This window comes from Psammomys obesus, unplaced genomic scaffold, assembly GCF_907164565.1.
Source record: "Psammomys obesus unplaced genomic scaffold, mPsaObe1.curated_primary_1811, whole genome shotgun sequence".
NCBI lineage: Eukaryota > Metazoa > Chordata > Mammalia > Rodentia > Muridae > Psammomys > Psammomys obesus.
The window spans coordinates 2,539,559-2,556,494 of record NW_026585742.1 but is presented as its reverse complement, the minus strand read 5'-3'; the positions used below and the strand labels follow the sequence as shown (position 1 = coordinate 2,556,494).

Below are 16,936 nucleotides of genomic sequence, written 5' to 3'. Positions count from 1 at the left end.
TTGTAGAATTCTTCAGTGACCCATAGTTGAGCAGGGAGAGGTAGTATAGATCCTGCTTTGTGACTGATAAACAATCTGTTCCTAAAAATTAGGTTCAGTATGTATTTGCATCTAAGAATTACTGTGTACAAGTTCCCTTCTGATTTATAAGTTCTTTCCCTGAAGCCAGTTGCTCTCTATAGATACTAATTTCCCTTTGTGCTGCCATCTTCCTAACTCTTTTATGCTTTCAAGTGGAAATCTTATTTGATTAAAATAAGTATTGAGGATTTCCTCTTCATTGGGTAAGTCAAATTCTACAATCTTCCAGAGTCTCCTTGCTCCTGCTTCTAACCCCTGTAGTCTTCCTAGATACCATAACCAAGTGGTTATTCCTTGTATACCTCTTTGTGATGTTTACAGGTAAAAAAATATATATATATGAATCTGTTATTTGTTATTAAAAGACTTTGGCAGCTGGACCTCAGCCCACACTTCAGATTTCCCATCTTAGCATGTGCTATTTCTTGATATGACTCTCCATGCCTAGAACATTCTCCTCACTTCATAGTCTTCCTTCTTATTCTAATTTCTATTGCTGACTGCTGTGTCTGTATACTAAAATATAAACTTCTTGGCAAACTGAGTTTCTGCATTTGTCTCCTCATTTGTTCTTAATTCACATGATCCTATCTGTCCTTTGTTCTTGGAGCTCTCAAGATGACATGGAGACAGGTGGGTGTCCCTAACCTCAGGAAGTTTACAATCAACTGTTGACACAGTCACATAAGTAAGGGAAACACAGAGTTAAGGGGAACATAGAACATAACAAAGACAGGAGCTATTGTCTGGGAAGAGGAGGGGCTCTGCACAGGCCTGGAATATTCCTACTGTGCCATGTGGAGGTAATGAAAAGAGGTGAGCAAAGACTCTCTTAATACGGATCAATGGTGAGGTTTTGTGTTAAAGCCAAGGTTGGGGTTTGTAGGCGTGTCTAGAGCCACACTTAAAGAAGCCCCTGGATTCCAAGCAGATCGGGGTGTAGTCCAATAAGCTGCTGTCCAAGTCTGGGCTCTTCTCAGTCCTGCAGTTGCCGTCATTAATAGCCTGTGTTGCTTCAAATGCTAGGAGAAGAGCCAGAGCTCATCCTTTTCAGCCAAGGCTGACAGCCTACAGCAGAGCCTAGTGGCCAGGTGGCATTTAGATGATACCGTTTAAGCTTGTTCTCAGAGAAACGGAAGTTCTCTTTTGTGACTTGTAGCTTCATTAATAAAAGAAGTTAGAAACAAACGCAAAGGGAGCTTGAGAACAATTTTACTTGAGTTTAGAGAACAGCAGGGTGGGTGAGCTTTTTTGAATTAAAAAAATAATTTATTTTTTTTAATAATTTATTCACTTTACATCCTGATTGTAGCCCTCTCCCTAGTCTCCTCCCTATTCCACCCTCCTTCCATCTTCCCCCCTATTCTCCTCTCCATTTCTCAGAAAGGGGGATCCCTCTTCCCCTACCATCTGACTCTAGCCTATCAAATTTCATTAAGACTGCCTGCATGCTCTTCCTCTGGGGCCTAGGAAGGCCAACCCATCAGGGAGAAGTTATCAAAGAGTACAAAACAGAGTTCATGTCAGAGGCAGCCCCTGCTCCCCTTGCTTGGGAACCCACACGGGAGGCTAAGCTGCCTGTTGGCTACATCTGAGCAGGGGGTCTAGGTCCTCTCCATGGTCCTTGGTGCATCAGTCTCTGCAGGACCCCATAGGCCCAGATTTGTTGGCTCTTTAAGTCTTCTTGTGGAGCTCCTGCTTGCTGTGGGTCCTTCTAGTCCTGACTCCTACAACTCCCTGAGCTCTGCCCAAAGTTTGGCTGTGAGTCTTTTCATCTGCTTTGATGCCCTGCTGTGGAGTCTTTCAGAGGACATTTATGGTGGGCTTCCATCCTGCTCCCTATCTTCAACTGTTTCCAGTGTCTATTCTAGCTGGCCTTCTGAATGAGAAGTAAAGCCTAGCAGCCAAATGGACAAAAGGCAGGGAGAAGCCATACATTTCAATAGAGATGGACAAGCAGCCATATGGCAAAAAGGAGGGGGGGGGGCTTCAGAGAAAAAGCCCAGGGTACAATGGAAAGCATTCTTAACCTTTGGCCAGTATCAGGGAATATAGAGAAATAAAAGACAGTAAGTTAGAGTTTACTGAGTCCTCAGAAACCGGCAGGCTGATGCCATGTCCTCTCTCTTCCCTGGGGCAGCAAGCAGCTCAGTGGGAATGGTTTCTAGAAGGGTCAGGTACAGTACCTCACTGTTGGGGTAATGATCCCTTCTGTCTCCTTTAGGGTAGCCAAGACGGCCAGGTCTTTCTATCCAGGGCTAGAGATGGAACTTAGAACAAAGATAACTTCACCTTTTCATATGATAATGTGAAAGCTGATTTCATCTGTCTTGTGTTAAGAGGGAACTGGAGGCTGGAAGTGGGGTTGAAAGCTTTAGTCAGCCTGAGCCTGTAGTACAAAGCTCCTGTAGCCACTGTACTTTTTCTGGGCCCCACTCCAAATCAGTGGGGCAAGCTAGAGTACTGAAGAACTAAACTTTCTCAATCTTGAGCCTAAAAGCTATCTTATAGTAAACAAACAAACCACAAACACTAGATTCATCCCTGTTTATGATTTAAACCTGTTTCTCAATGATGTGGCTATGGCTATGCCCCACCCATAACTTTAACTACAAATGGTTCTGTTCTTAGTGTTCCTTATCTTTGTTTCAAAAGTTGTTTATAACCAGTTTGCAATTCTACCTTTGTTTTAGAAGGGTTGCTATAGCTACCTTGTGATGCTTATATTCTGCTCTTGTAACCCAATCTATTTCTTCCCCCCAAATCTCCTTTTGGAAAGCCCCTACTCCTGACCTATAAAAGCCTTCTTTCTGTCTTCCTCACTTGCAATGCTGACCTACTGAACCCTACCTTAGGGTGAGGCAGCCTGTGCATGTGAATAAAAAGACAAAACAAAACTCTACAAAACTTGCTTCAATTCGTTGCTTTCTTGTATTAATTTGGCCATGATGCTTTGGGTCAGTGGTCTGCCTGCTCCCATCTTTGGAACTAACAGTACAAATGGAGGTGTAGGGGAAGAAAGGATCAAACTACAATTTCCTGGTGCAAGGCACAAGCTTAAGTTGCCATGCTGACGCACACGGGAGGCAAACTGCCTCAGCAGAGTGCCGGAGAACAGGAAGAGGCTGTCTGGAAGGGTTCCCGACTCGGCTTTGCCCCCGCGTGGCTAGCGTCATTGTTTAGTTAGGAAGCAGGGCAGCATAATGAAAAACTCACAAACATAAATATTCACACGTGGATTACCAGGAACTCTGAGAGTCTCTGCCTTTATCGGTAAAAGGACAGGTTAAACTCCTCCTGAGAGTGGTTTTGCCCCACCCCCACTCCAGCTTTTAATTGCGGCGGAGGCTGATCTTTGATCTCACTTCCTGAGCGCTGCAGCGGGGAGCTGCGTGCAAGTGGCGTCCTCCGCTTCCTTGGCCTTCTCTGCATCCTGTGGATCAGCCCCCTGCTTGGGAAACACAGGTACCATAAGTTCCGAAACTGCAAAAGTCCATTCTGGAGGCTGCTGGGACGGTGTTGGAGGCCGCCCCTTCCTGCAGTTACAATTCTCCTTTCTCTTCTCGCGTTGGAGCTTTGTTTTGGGCACCGGAAACGGAGAAAAGCACATGTGCTTCCCCGCAGAAATTCAAACCTCAAACACGAGTGTGATAGCAGAACAAGCCAAACAGCATGGGAGAATGGGGTGGCCACAGATGATTTTGGGACTTCCCTGGTGGTTTCCCAGTGAAATGTGGCAGCATCATGACGTAGGTTTCTGTGGGAGGACAGAGATACAACTCTGCACCATCACCACTAACAGCCTAGGAATTTACTTAGTCTTTTAGGGACCTCTCCTCAAACCAACCCAAAATGTGTTGCTTCGATATGGAAAAAGAGTTTCAGGACTAGCCAGCATGAGGAGGAGTTGAAGACTGCATTAAAGATATTTTAATATGGACATTTTGGTGGCTCTCCATTACATTTTAGATACTTAGAAACCTTTCCTTGGAGGCTGGCCAGGTGACTTAGGGCGTAAGAGCACACAGGGCGTTTGCAGTGGACCCGAGTTCACTTTCTCTCCTTCGCTTGCAGCAGTACAATGATGGCGCCTCTAACTCGAGCTCCAGACAATTCTATACCCTATGTTCTCCTCTGACTTCCATGGGCGCGCCCGCGTGACACAGACATACACTTAAAATTAAAAAAAAAAAAAAAATTAAGGCACTCTTTTTGTAATTTTTATCTTGGTAAGTGGGATTGTAGGGTGGCTCTGGAAGTTTGTTGGCTGGGCTTATATTTAAGAAGGTAAAAGCTAGGCACACTAGTATTGCACACTGTCACATAAAGGCTTTGTACAGGCCTTTCTCAATAGATGGGGTTCCTGGGGAGATTCCTAGGAAATTGCACGTTTACGGGATGGGAAGGGAAAGAGCAGCCCTTAGGCAGCAGTTAATTACTCTGGGATTCTTCCCTGTCTGCTGGGAAAGGCTGCAACTTTCTCTCATGTGAGAAGCTCTCCTCATGTCCCATTACTGTCTTTGTATCCTCCCACTGTGCCATTCAAGAGCTCTGTGCAGATAACTCTCCATCCCCAATCTCATCTGCCCTAAATTGAGGCGCGTGTGAAGAATGTGAGCACCGGCCTTGGGCAGACTTGGTTGTGGGTCTGAGAGCCCAGCAGTCAGTAGCTTTGGAACTTCAGGGATTTATTTCACTTTGGGGGAATCATGTGATCACAGCTGGAGACTAATAGGAGCCACACTGTATGGCTGTCACCAGAATGAACTGAAATGCTAGCCAAGCATCCGTCTCTCATGCCACCCCCTTAGAAGCAAGTGCATGGTGGTGTTTGAAGAAGTCTGCTGACTGACTCTGGTTGTCTATCCGAGAATCCATGCCCCTCTTACAGACCCACCAAACAGAGAGCATTAGGCTCTTTCCACAATAGGTTATGGCAGAGACTTTATACCTGGATCAAAATATATGCCGAACCTGACTCTTTATCTCACTTTGAACCCATCTATGGGTTCATAGGCTTTGGCTTACGTTCTAGAACACAGATGGCAAGACCAGTATGTAGAGGAAGGAAGAAGCCCCAAGCTCCAAAGAGAAAGCTGATGAAATTTATAGTCAGGTGGCAGGACAGCATGTAAGTTGTGTAAATGCGTGATCTTTTTGACAGTATTGACTGTGGATGTGATTTATTAAGTTTCTCTTATATGTTTTCTTTATCATATATTTATCAAGTTCCTCTCTTACTTATTAACATGCCTAAAGGCTAGTATGTATAGGTATATCCAATAAAGAGAAAAAGTGTTACTTATGATTAAATACAAAGTGAATCTAGCTTACAAATTTGGTTTAGGGTAATTAAAATATAAAAGATGTCTGTGTGCATGTATGTTCGTGTGTGTGTGTGTGTGTGTGTGCGCGTGCGCGTGTGCGTGCACACGTGTGTATGTGAGCAGAAAGAGGCCACCTACTGATTCTTTAGACTGCATTGAAACTGGAGATTTTTGAAATTGTTAGCCCAGTTAGTCCTGATGGCTGTGTTGTTTTGTGCTGTTGATTCTAAATGATAAATATTTAAAAATTTAAAAATATTTTAAATTACAAAAGAGACTTCCAAGTCAGTCACTTGATTTAGTCTGTATGAAAACAGATCTTTGGTTAGAGGTTGAGGAGAAAGCAAAGTTGGTAAGGACTTATGTACAACCCCTGAAATCCACATTAAAAAGCCCAGTGTAGTGGCCTAAGTTTGTAATCTTGGTGGAGACAGATGGATCCCCGGATTCCTGGCCATTTAACAAAGCCTGCTTGGCCAAACCCATGCTGGTCAGATACCCTGTCTCAAAAACTATGGTGATTGGCACCTGAGAAACAGCAAACAGGAGTTGAGGTTGACATCTGGGCTCTACATGCAAGAATATATGTGCGTACCCCTCAACAAACACACATGCATGAGAGAGATGGGGGTGAGGGTGGTGGGAATAGATATCTTTTGTTGGAGAAATACTGCAGGTCATATTCTTCTTTTGGAAGTGGACTTTCGTATAACAGACATTTCATAAATCTTGTAAGAAAGAAACCCATGTGGTCAGATTATCTTATTCCTTCCCAGTGCTTTTTGAATGTGGGATGTTTTCTTTAAGTAATGTCTGTTAAATCTTCCATAGCAAACTTGGGGGGCATTATCTTGGTTTAAGCATTCAATTTAGAAATGAAAAGGGAAGAGCAAAGAAATGACTTGCCCCAGTTTGCGAGGTGGCAATTCTCCTACATTCTATCCCTGTGCTACAAATGAAACGCAAGTATCTTGTACTTGAAAGGGGATGCTAAAGAAGGAAGAGTTTTTCTTCTAATGGACTTTACCTGGGGCTGTTGTTAACTTGCTTTCTGATCTTCTCTGCATTTTGTATTTCAAAAAAACTACTCTCCTCTTTGGCAGCCAATGGTACTTAATAGTATTGCATATTGTGGAACTATATGGCTTCATTGTAATTATAATATTCTTTCTTTTCAACCATAAGCTTCTTCTATCACCTCTAAAGTCTGCCTTTCTTTCCTTTCCACCCCAAGGACTCCACACTAACAGAAATGCCACAGTCCTTTGTTCTTCATCTTGAACATACCCCAGGGGACAACTTTGGCGAGCTGCTTTTTACTCTCAGAGTATATGCAAATTCCTTCATAACTGTAAAATTTTCTCACATTCTCTTCAGAAGCCTAAAGACTTCTGCATAATCTGTTCCTTAAAAGAAAATTAATTGATATTAATTAATCTTTTTCACCTAAATGACATTTTTTTCTCGATCTGCATGTTGGTAATACATCATTCAGTGTTCTTAATAACAGTCTGTGGTCCTGCCACTTATTCATTGGAGTTATTAAGTGCCCAGAGTGTTTCTTCTCAGGATGTGCCTGAGAAGAAAAATTACAGGTCTTGTTTGCCAGTCTTTTGCTGGCTACAGCACTTACAAGGCATTCTGAGCTGGTCGAGGCGCATGCCCTTTTTTCTTCCTTCTTGGTTGACAGTAATTTTGAATTCGCCATGGTTTGGTCCAACAAATATTTGTGTACTTCATGTCAAAACAGGCAAGGATGTTGAGGCTTTTGTTTTTGCCTTTGTTTTTGATGTTACTTCTAGTCTCAAAGAGTTGTCGCTGTGCTAAGCTCAGTTATGAAGGTGGCGCTGTCTAATAAGTGTTCTGGTAGAGAGGGTTACAGATCATTAATGGTGTGGTGCATAAGATACTCGGTGGGGAGAAATGTCACATATCACCAGCATCCTGAAGATTAGCAGGGAACCTTTGAGGAAACTTGGAAACTACTGGAATCATTGTTCCTCACTCCTTTTGGTCTTTAGCCCACTAACACTCCTGTTCTCAGCTTCTAGTACTCCATACTTGAAAATGTGTTCGTCATGAGAGATTGACAAATTGCAGGATAATTCTCTAGGACACCCTTCTCTTTATCTCTATCTTCAATATTGTTTTCCCTGAAACCTGTTTGGGGTTATTATAACTTAGACCCCTTTTCATGTTTAACAGTTTCCATCTCTTTATTTCTATTTGTTTCCCATTCATTGTTCTTTATCTCCATCTTCAATATTGTTTTCCCTGAAACCTGTTTGGGGTTCTTATAACTTAGACCCATTTTCATGTTTAACAGTTTCCATCTCTTTATTTCTCTTTGTTTCCCCATTCAGTGCTCATGGTGGCCCCATGCAGCAGCATTGCTTCCAGAACTCACTTGCCCCTTGAGATCACCTAGGGAGCTTCACAAAATCCAGGCCCCTGGGTTTCACCAGCACGTTGTGATTTAATTGATGACAGGAATAGAGTCAGCTCTAAAATTCTCAAAAAGACCCCAAGCATCAGTGAAAATGTCCTAAAATCAATCGAGAGGATGGCTGCACACTGGGTAAATAAATTAAACTCCCCTGAAATTGTGCATGCTGTGATATGCAAATTATATCTCAGTAAAATGTTCCATTTTTAAACACACAGGCTGGGCCCGGTGCTATACCTATAATTCCAGCACACGGGAGGCTGAGGCAACAAAAGTCCCAGGCCAGTTTGTGCCTCATAGAGAGACCAGGTGAACAAACAAAACATCCCAGAGAACTAAGCTGGAAAGCACCTCTGCAAGGCAAATGTGGACACTGAGAGCTAGAAACCAACTTTAATCTTCAAACACAGAACCACGGTTCATGGTGCCACAAGTGTGCTTGGAAAAGCAGTGATGGTTCCCTGTCTCTTCCCACTTTCTTTCTCTCTCTCTCTCCATCTCTCTTCCTGACCACTTAACTTCATCTTTTGATTTCTTCCCCCTCCCTTTCTCTCACTCTCCCTCCCTCCCTCTCTTCCTCCCTTTCTTCTTCCATTTGAAAGCAGAGTTGGAGTTTATTAAAAAAATGTTTTAATGTAGGTTTAAGCATGGGCATTTAGATAGATAGATAGATAGATAGATAGATAGATAGATAGATAGATAAATAAAAAGTGAAAGGGAAGAAAGAAAGAAGAAAAAAGAAGAAAGAAAGAAAGAAAAAAGAAAAAGAAAGAAAGAAAAAGAAAGAAAGAAAGAAAGAAAGAAAGAAAGAAAGAAAGAAAGAAAGAAAGAAAGAAAGAAAGAAAAGATGATATAGAATACTTTATATTGGCAGGACGTCTCAAGGCAGACAATTGCAATATTTTCATTCCATCTTCCCACAGATTTTCTTTTACTTTTTATTATTTATTTATTTTTTAATTATTACAGTTTATTCACTTTGTATCCAAGCTGTAGCCCTCTTCTCTTGTCCCCTCTCAATTCCACCTTACCTTCCTCTCATGTCCCTCCCCTAGTCCACTGATAATAGGGGAGGTCCTCCACCCTTCCATCTGACCCTAGTCTATCAGGTCTCATCAGGACTGGCTTCATTGTCTTCCTCTGTGGTCTGGTAAGACTGCTCCCCCATCAGAGGGAGGTGATCAAAGAGCCAGCCACTGAGTTCATGTCAGAGATAGTCCCTGTTATCATTACAAGGGAACTCACTTGGAGGCTGGGCTACATCTGTGCAGGGCTTCTAGGTTATCTCCATGCATGGTAGTTGGTTGGAGTATCAGTCTTTGCAATGATGCCTGGGCCCAGGTTTTTGGGTTCTGTTGTTCTCCTTGTGGAGCTCCTGTCCCCTCCAGGTCTTTCTATTTCCTCCTTCTTTCTTAAGATTCTCTGCACTCTGCCCAAAGTTTGGCTATGAATTTCAACATCTGCTTTTATAATCTGCTGGGTAGAGTTTTTCAGAGGCCCTCTGTGGTAGGCTCCTTTCCTGTTCTCTGTTTTCTCCCTGTTCTGATGTCTATCCCATTTGCTTTCTTATTTTATTTTTATTAATTACAGTTTATTCACTTTGTATCCCACCTGTAGCTCCCTCCCTCTTCCCTTCCAAATCCCACACTCCTTCCCTCTTCTCCACACATGCTCCTCCCCAGTCCATTGATGGGGAGGTCCTTTTCCCTTTCCATCTGCTCCTACTCTATAATGTCTCATCAGGAGTGGCTGGATTGTCTTCCTCTGTGGCCTAGTAAGGCTGTACCCTTCGCCTCTGAGGGGGAGGTGATCAAAGAGTAGGCCAATTAGTTTATGTCAGAGACAGAACCTGTTCCTATTACTAGGAAACCCACTTGGACACTGTGCATGGGTTCTAGATTATCTCCATAAATGGTCCTTGGTTGGAGTATCAGTTCCAGAAAACACCCTTATGTCCACATTTTTTGGTTCTGTTGCTCTCTTTGTAGAGTTCCTGTCCTCTCCAGGTATTTCTATCTCCCCCTTCTTTCATAGGATTCCCTGCACTCTGCCCAAAGTTTGGCTGTGAGTCTCAGCATCTGCTTTGATATCCTGCAGGGTAGAGTCTTTCAGAGGCCCTCTGTGGTAGGCTCCTGTCCTGTTCCCTGTGTCCCCCCTCTTCTGATGTCCATCCTCTTTGCTTTTCTGAATAAGGATTAAGAATCTTACCCAGAGTCCTCCTTCTTGATTAGCTTCTTTAGGTGTACAGATTTTAGTATGTTTATCATATATGTCTAATACCCACTTATGAGTGAGTATATACCCTGTGTGTTTTTCTGCTTCTGGGATATCCTACTCAGGATGATCTTTCGTAGTTTCCACCATTTGCCTGCAAATTTCATGGTTTCCTTGTTTTTAATTGCTGAGTAATATTCCATTGTGTAAATGTACCACAATTTTTGTATCCATTCCTCAACTGAGGGACATCTGGGTTGTTTCTAGCTTCCCGCTATTACAAATAAAGCTGCTATGAACATGGTTGAGCAAATGTCCTTGTATACTTGAGCACCTTTTGGATATTTGCCTAGGAGTGGTATAGCTGGATCTTGAGGCAGCACTATTCCTAATTGTCTGAGAAAGCGCCAGATTGATTTCCAAAGTGTTTGTACAAGTTTGCATTACCACCAGCAGTGGAGGAGGGTTCCTCTTTCACTACATGCTCTCCAGCATGTGGTGTCACTTGAGTTTTTGATATTAGCCATTCTGATGTGTGTAAGGTGAAGTCTCAGGGTTGTTTTGATTGCATTTCCCTGATGACTAAGGACATTAAGCATTTCTTTAAGTGTTTCTCTACCATTCTATATTCCCCTATTGAGAATTCTCTGTGTAGCTCTGTACCCCATTTTTAAATTGGATTACTTGATTTGTTGCTGTTTAACTTTCTGAGTTCTTTATACGTTCTAGATATTAGCCCTCTGTCAGATATAGGGTTGGTAAAGATCCTTTCCCAATCTGTAGGCTGTCATTTTTTTTCTGATGACAGTGTCCTTTGCTTTACAGAAGGTTTTCAGTTTCATAAGGTCCCATTATTAATTGTTGATCTTAGAGCCTGTGCTGTTGGTGTTCTGTTGAGGAAGCTATCTCCTCTGCCAATGAGTTCAAGGCTCTTCCCTACTTTTGCTTCTAACAAGTTTAGTGTGTCTGATTTTATGTTGAGGTGTTTGATCCACTTGGACTTTAGTTTTATGCAGGGTGATAAGTATGGATCTATTTGCAGTTTTCCACATGTAGACATCCAGTTAGACCGACACCATTAGTTGAAGATGCCCCCTTTTTTTCCATTGTATGGTTTTTGTCATCTTTGTTAAAAATCAGGTGTCCATGACTATATGGGTTTATTTCAGGATCTTCTATTCAATTCCATTGATTCACCAGTCTCTTTCTATGCCACTTCAATGCAGTTTTTACTACTGTTGTACAGCTTGAGATCAGGGGTGGAGATGCCTTCAGTAGATCTTTTATTGTAGAGAATTGTTTTAGCAATTCTGGGTTTCTTTTTATTCCATATGAAGTTGAGAATTTTTCTTTCAAGGTCTGTAAAGAATTGTGTTGGTAATTTGATGGGAATTGCATTGAACCTGTAGATTGCTTTTGGTAAGATAGCCATTTTTACTATGTTAATCCTGCCAAGCCATGAGCATGGGAGATCTTTCCATATTCTGATATCTTCTTCTATTCTTTTCTTCAGAGACTGGAAGTTTTTTTTTTCATACAAGTCTTTCACTTGCTTGGTTAGAGTCACACCAAGGTACTTTATGTCCTTTGTGGCTATTGTGAAGGGTGTTGTTTCCTTAATCTCTTTCACAGCCCTTTTGTGTTTTGTATATAGGAGGGCTGCTGATAATTTTTTGAGTTAATTTTGTATCCGGCCACTTTGCTGAAGGTGTTTATCAGCTGTAGGAGTTCCCTGGTAGAGTTTTTGGGGTCACTCATATATACTATCATATCATCTGCAAATAGTGATAATTTGACTTCTTCCTTTCCCATCTGTATCCCCTTGATCTCCTTCAACTGTCATATTGCTCTAGCAAGGACTTCCAGAACTATGTTGAAGAGATATGGAGAGGGTGGGCAGCCTTGCCTTGTCCCTGATTTCAGTGGGATTGATTTACGTTACTCTCAGTTTAGTTTGATGTTGGCTATAGGCTTGCTGTCTGTTGCCTTTACTATGTTTAGATATGTGCCTTGTATTCCTGATCTCTCCAGGACTTTAAGCATGAATGGGTGTTGGATTTTAACAAATGCTTTTACCATATAAGGAGATGATCATGTGGTTTTTTTCTTTCAGTTTTTTTATATGGTGGATTACATTGATGGATTTTCGTATATTGAACCAACCCCGTGTACCTGTGATAAAGCCTATTTGGTCATAGTGGATGATATCTTTGATGTGTTCTTCTATTTGGTTTGCAAGTATTTTGTTGAGTATTTCTGCATGAGTGTTCATAAGGGAGATTGGTCTGAAATTCTCTTTCTTTGTTGGGTCTTTGTGAGATTTAGGTACCAAGGTGACTGTGGCTTCATAGATTGAGTTTGGTAGTGTTCCTTCTGTTTCGATTTTGTGGAATAGTTTGAGGAGTATTGGTAGAATTCTGTGCTGAAACCATCTGGCCCTGGGCTTTTTTTTTTTTTTTTTTCTTTTTTTTTTTTTTTTTGCATGGGAGATTTTGATGACAACTTTTATTTCCTTAGGGGATATAGGACTATTTAATTGATTTACCTGGTCTTGATTCAGTGCAATCGATCAAGAAACTTGTCCATTTCATTTACATTTTCAAACTTTGTGGCATATAGGCTTTTGAAGTAAGATCTAGTGATTGCTTGGATTTCCTCAGTGTCTGTCCTTATGTCCCCCTTTTCATTACTGATTTTGTTGATTTATATAGTGTCTCTCTGCCTTTTAGTTAATTTGACTAAGGGTTTGTCTATCTTGTTGATTTTCTCAAAGCACCAGCTCTTGGTTTCATTGATTCTTTGAATTGTTTTATTTGTTTCAAATTTATTAATTCAGCCCTGAGTTTGATTATTTCCAGCCATCTACTCCTCTTTGGTGTGTCTGCTTCTTTTCTTTTTCTAGGGTTTTCAGATGATCCATTAAGTTGCTTGAATGAGATGTTTTGAATTTCTTTATGAAGACACTTAGTGCTATGAACTTTCCTCTTAACACTGCTTTCATTGTGTCTCATAAGTTTGGGTATGTTGTGCCTTCATTTTCATTGAATTCTAGGAAGACTTTAATTTCTTTCTTTATTTCTTTCCTGACTCAGGTGTCATTGAGTAGCAAGTTGTTCAGTTTCCAAGTATATGTAGGCTTTTTGCTATTTCTGTTGTTGTTGAGGTCCAGCTTTGTTCCATGGTGGTCAGATAGGATACAAGGGATTTCTGTATCTATTCCTTAACTGAGGGGCATCTGGGTTGTTTCTACCTTTTGGCTATTACAAATAAAGCTGCTATGAATATAGCTGAGCAATTTTTCACAGATTTTCAACATGGCATATAAGGAAATCAGTGAATCTAATTTGTAAAATTTAGAATAAATTCCCCCTTGGGAATAAAATTCCAGTTCTTTCTTTGGATGCTGTAAGGAACTGGGTTAGTTTTCATAGGTGACCAGGAGGTATTTCCAGAAGCACAGAGAAAGTGAGAAATGCTGGTCTCAACATTATAAGTTCAGAGGCAACTAAGTGGTCTATATCCTGGAACTGAAATATAGAACTTTATGAAAAAAAAAAAAATTGCCTGGAATTCTATCTTGTCCTTTGTCAACTCTCTGCTGAATTTGGTAGAAAATGTACACAAAAATAGTTCAGCTATAATAGGAGACACATTTGGGTTTCAGGCACATAGCAGATAGAGGAGAAGTTGTGCTAGGGTAGGAAGGCCTGACTTCCCCAGTCTTAGGAGGTAAGAATATATATATGTAGACAGAAAGGAGATTTTTGGTTTGGGGTTTTGGTTTTTGGTTTTTGTTTTTTACTTTGTTTTTTTATAATTTATTCCTTTTATATCATAAGTGTAGCCCCCTCCCTCTTGCCCTCCCATGCCTACGATCCCTCCCTTGTCCTCTTTATCCCCTTTCCTCTAGTTCACTGAAAGGGGGAGTTCTCCTCCTCTCCCATCTGCCCCTACCTTATCAAGTCTCATCAGGTCTGTCTCTGTGGCCTGGTAAGGCTGCCCTGTCGAGGGGATGTGATCAAAGATCAGACAACTGCATTCATGACAGAGGCAGGCTCTGCTCCCCTTACTCACATGGAGACTGAGCTGCCAATCGGCTACATCTGAGCAGGGGTCACATCCATCTTGAGGAGTCTTTAGAGGGTGTGTCCTCAAGGTGACTAGAGTGGGATGGTGAGTCTTTTGAGGATGCTTCACCCCATGTGAAGAGATGATGGCTGCTGACCTCAGAATAGCTTCTCCTATGAGTAAGGTCAAAAAGAGGAGCTCCACTCAAGGCTGAAGAAGAACTCTTAGAAGTGGCCTTTCTAAAGACTTAAAGGTTGCCTTCCAGGGACAAGTTTTAGTTCTCTTTGCTTCAGGAATTAGGTGCTGTTTCTTAAGTGCTGAGAAGTCTGCTGATGCTCTCACTGTTAATGCCAACCTCTGACTACATATCTTGGAAATTGAGGGTTCTAGTTTTTAAATTAGAGACTTTTTAAACTTTCCTGTAGAATTTCAGCTACTGTTCATTTTGTGTTAAAATCAGCACTAATTTCCATCTTTCTTACATACATCAGTGTTATTTTGCTCTGATACTTTTCTTGTTAAGGAAAAGCAGGTTAGATTTTGATGATGAGGAAGAAAGACACAGGAGCTAGGCGTTACGAGGTTATCCATCAGCTCAAGGAGATGTGTAGTTTACAAACTCTTTCATTCTGCAAATAGGATTAGAGAAGTTCCAGGTAGACCAAGAAGCATAGAAATTGCTTGGTAATATATCACGTGTGCTTGTACTGGTTCTTTCCCAACTGCTACTACATAATTCCCCCCATCAGTAAGTCTGACTGGCTCTTCTGAAATGTTTCCGGTTGTGACCATTTCTTACTCTGCTTAGTGCCGCCTCACTGATTCAGGTCTTTTCCATAGTCTCTGGCTCCCCTCTGTACGCTCATAACTAACATTTCTTGCATTCTTCTTGGCTATGTAGTTTATTCTCTTCATAGAATGCACATTCTTCTCTATACTTTCATATAACCTCTTGCCTAATCCTCTCTCAGAGGATACCCTTTCAATCTAAACAAAATTTAAATGATTTAGCCTCTTATTTCTGTGTACTTTATTTTTAGCTTAGCTAAGACTAAGTTGTTCTTTCAAGGTTCTACAGGGACCTCCCCCCAAAGCAATCCTTTCCTTCACTCCTTGGTTTTCATTATTCTCAAATAATGAAGCAAACAACAGAATGAATGGGTAGTGTGTGTGGTTGTCAGTCTTAGCCAGACTGACTGGCCTAGGACTTGTCCAGGTCTCAAGAAATAAGTGACTTGCCTAAGGATCAAGTTGCTGCAGATGCTGACCAGGTCAGTCTGTTGAACTGAGATTTATATTCCTTTCATCTGAGTGGTAAGAGGGCGGTGTCTAGTGTTGAACCCTCTACCTTGCAAAGTGTCTTGATACCTGGCAATGGGAGATGAGCAGGCCACCCTCACTAACAGCTAGCCTGCATAGCTTGCTTCCTAACTTGCTGTGGTTCCTAACAAGACTTTAATTCTGTAAGGAGCCTTACCTCACCATCTGATCTCCAGTACATCGTAAAGTCACCTCGTCATGCTCAAGTACATTATGTTTTTGCTCAGGTCTCCTAATTGTCTGAAAATTGTATTTTCCAGCTTGCTTCCCTTTTTCATTTGGGTCAGAGAATGGAGGCTGATTATCTTACTGCTCTTTCTTCACCATTGTGAAAGGCCATATTTAAACCATGGAGTTATCAAATTCAGTAACAGGTCGTAGTTATCATAAGCTAACCTGACCTCAGTTGGGGATCATTTCCTTCATTTTGTATCTAGCACCTAAGTAAAGGCTGGTATGTGGTAATGTTGAGTAATGAATGAGTGCCTGAACTTGACACAGAAGAAAGTGCTAGAGTAAACATGAGTTCATCAACTTTCTAACAGTCAACTGCTTGATGTTTTTATGTCTAAGATAACTGGGATGATTTTCCTGCCTTTCTATATATTTAAAAATATATTTTTTAGATTCATATATTCTAGACAATAAAAAGCAGAATGTATTTGATATTAGTGATCAATGGCAGTCCTTTTAACTTAATTTAGTTTTGCAAGATTTTTTCCCCCTCGGCTAGAGGCTATTACACATGTGGCATTTGGTCAGAGACCATTGTGCACCGATGCATTTAAGCACTGGAATAGGCATTATTGAGAAAGAACGAGCCACCAGCCTGTCCATCTCCATTCCCATTTTTCCTTCAAATGCTATCAGAACCACAAATTTCAGTCCCTGAGCTGTCTTTTTAAGTCACCTTGGATAATGGCATGGAGTTTTTGTTCATTTCTTCCAGAAGAATTGGACTATTCACCTGTACTCTTGTCCAAATGGCTATTGTAGATTTGGTCATTTCAACATCCTTGATAGAAGTTGACTTTTTTTCTTCTTCTTATCTGAGGCTGGGGGAAAATAGCTCAAACATTCTTTGACTATCTTTTACTCTATCAGTGTCGGCTTACAGGGCCTGTGCTTTTGCGGCTTGACCGTGATGGCTTTAATTGTGGAAGGCAAAGGATGGGGTGGGCAATAAACTAACTTTGTTGATAAAAATTTGACTTGGATCTGGAGAGATTACTTGGTAAAGTATTAGCCACAGATTTGAATTGGGTCCTCTTAATGAGTTCTGGGCCAGTGAGAAACCATGTCTCAGTATGTAAGTAAGTAAGTAAATAGTAAATAAATAGACAGGTAGTACCTGAGGAACACCCCAAATTATCCTCTACACACCTACATTTATATATGTACACTTACACACACATATACATTTTTATACACCTACACACACACACACACACACACACACACACACACACACACACACACA

The 16,936-nt window shown here is 41.3% G+C and overlaps 1 protein-coding gene across 3 annotated transcripts in view; it reads left to right on the top strand.

The window, feature by feature from the left end:
* Fhit (fragile histidine triad diadenosine triphosphatase) overlaps positions 1–16,936 on the top strand; it is a 1,508,502-nt gene that overhangs the window by 662,264 nt on the left and 829,302 nt on the right. Inside the window, exon 1 of one of the 3 annotated variants that reach the window (XM_055599195.1) lies at positions 3,408–3,546. The exons of the other annotated variants lie outside the window; for them this stretch is intronic. The gene's annotated coding sequence lies outside the window, so the exon portion shown is untranslated. Of the gene's footprint in view, positions 1–3,407; positions 3,547–16,936 lie in introns of those variants that run through there. 3 annotated transcript variants of the gene reach the window in all.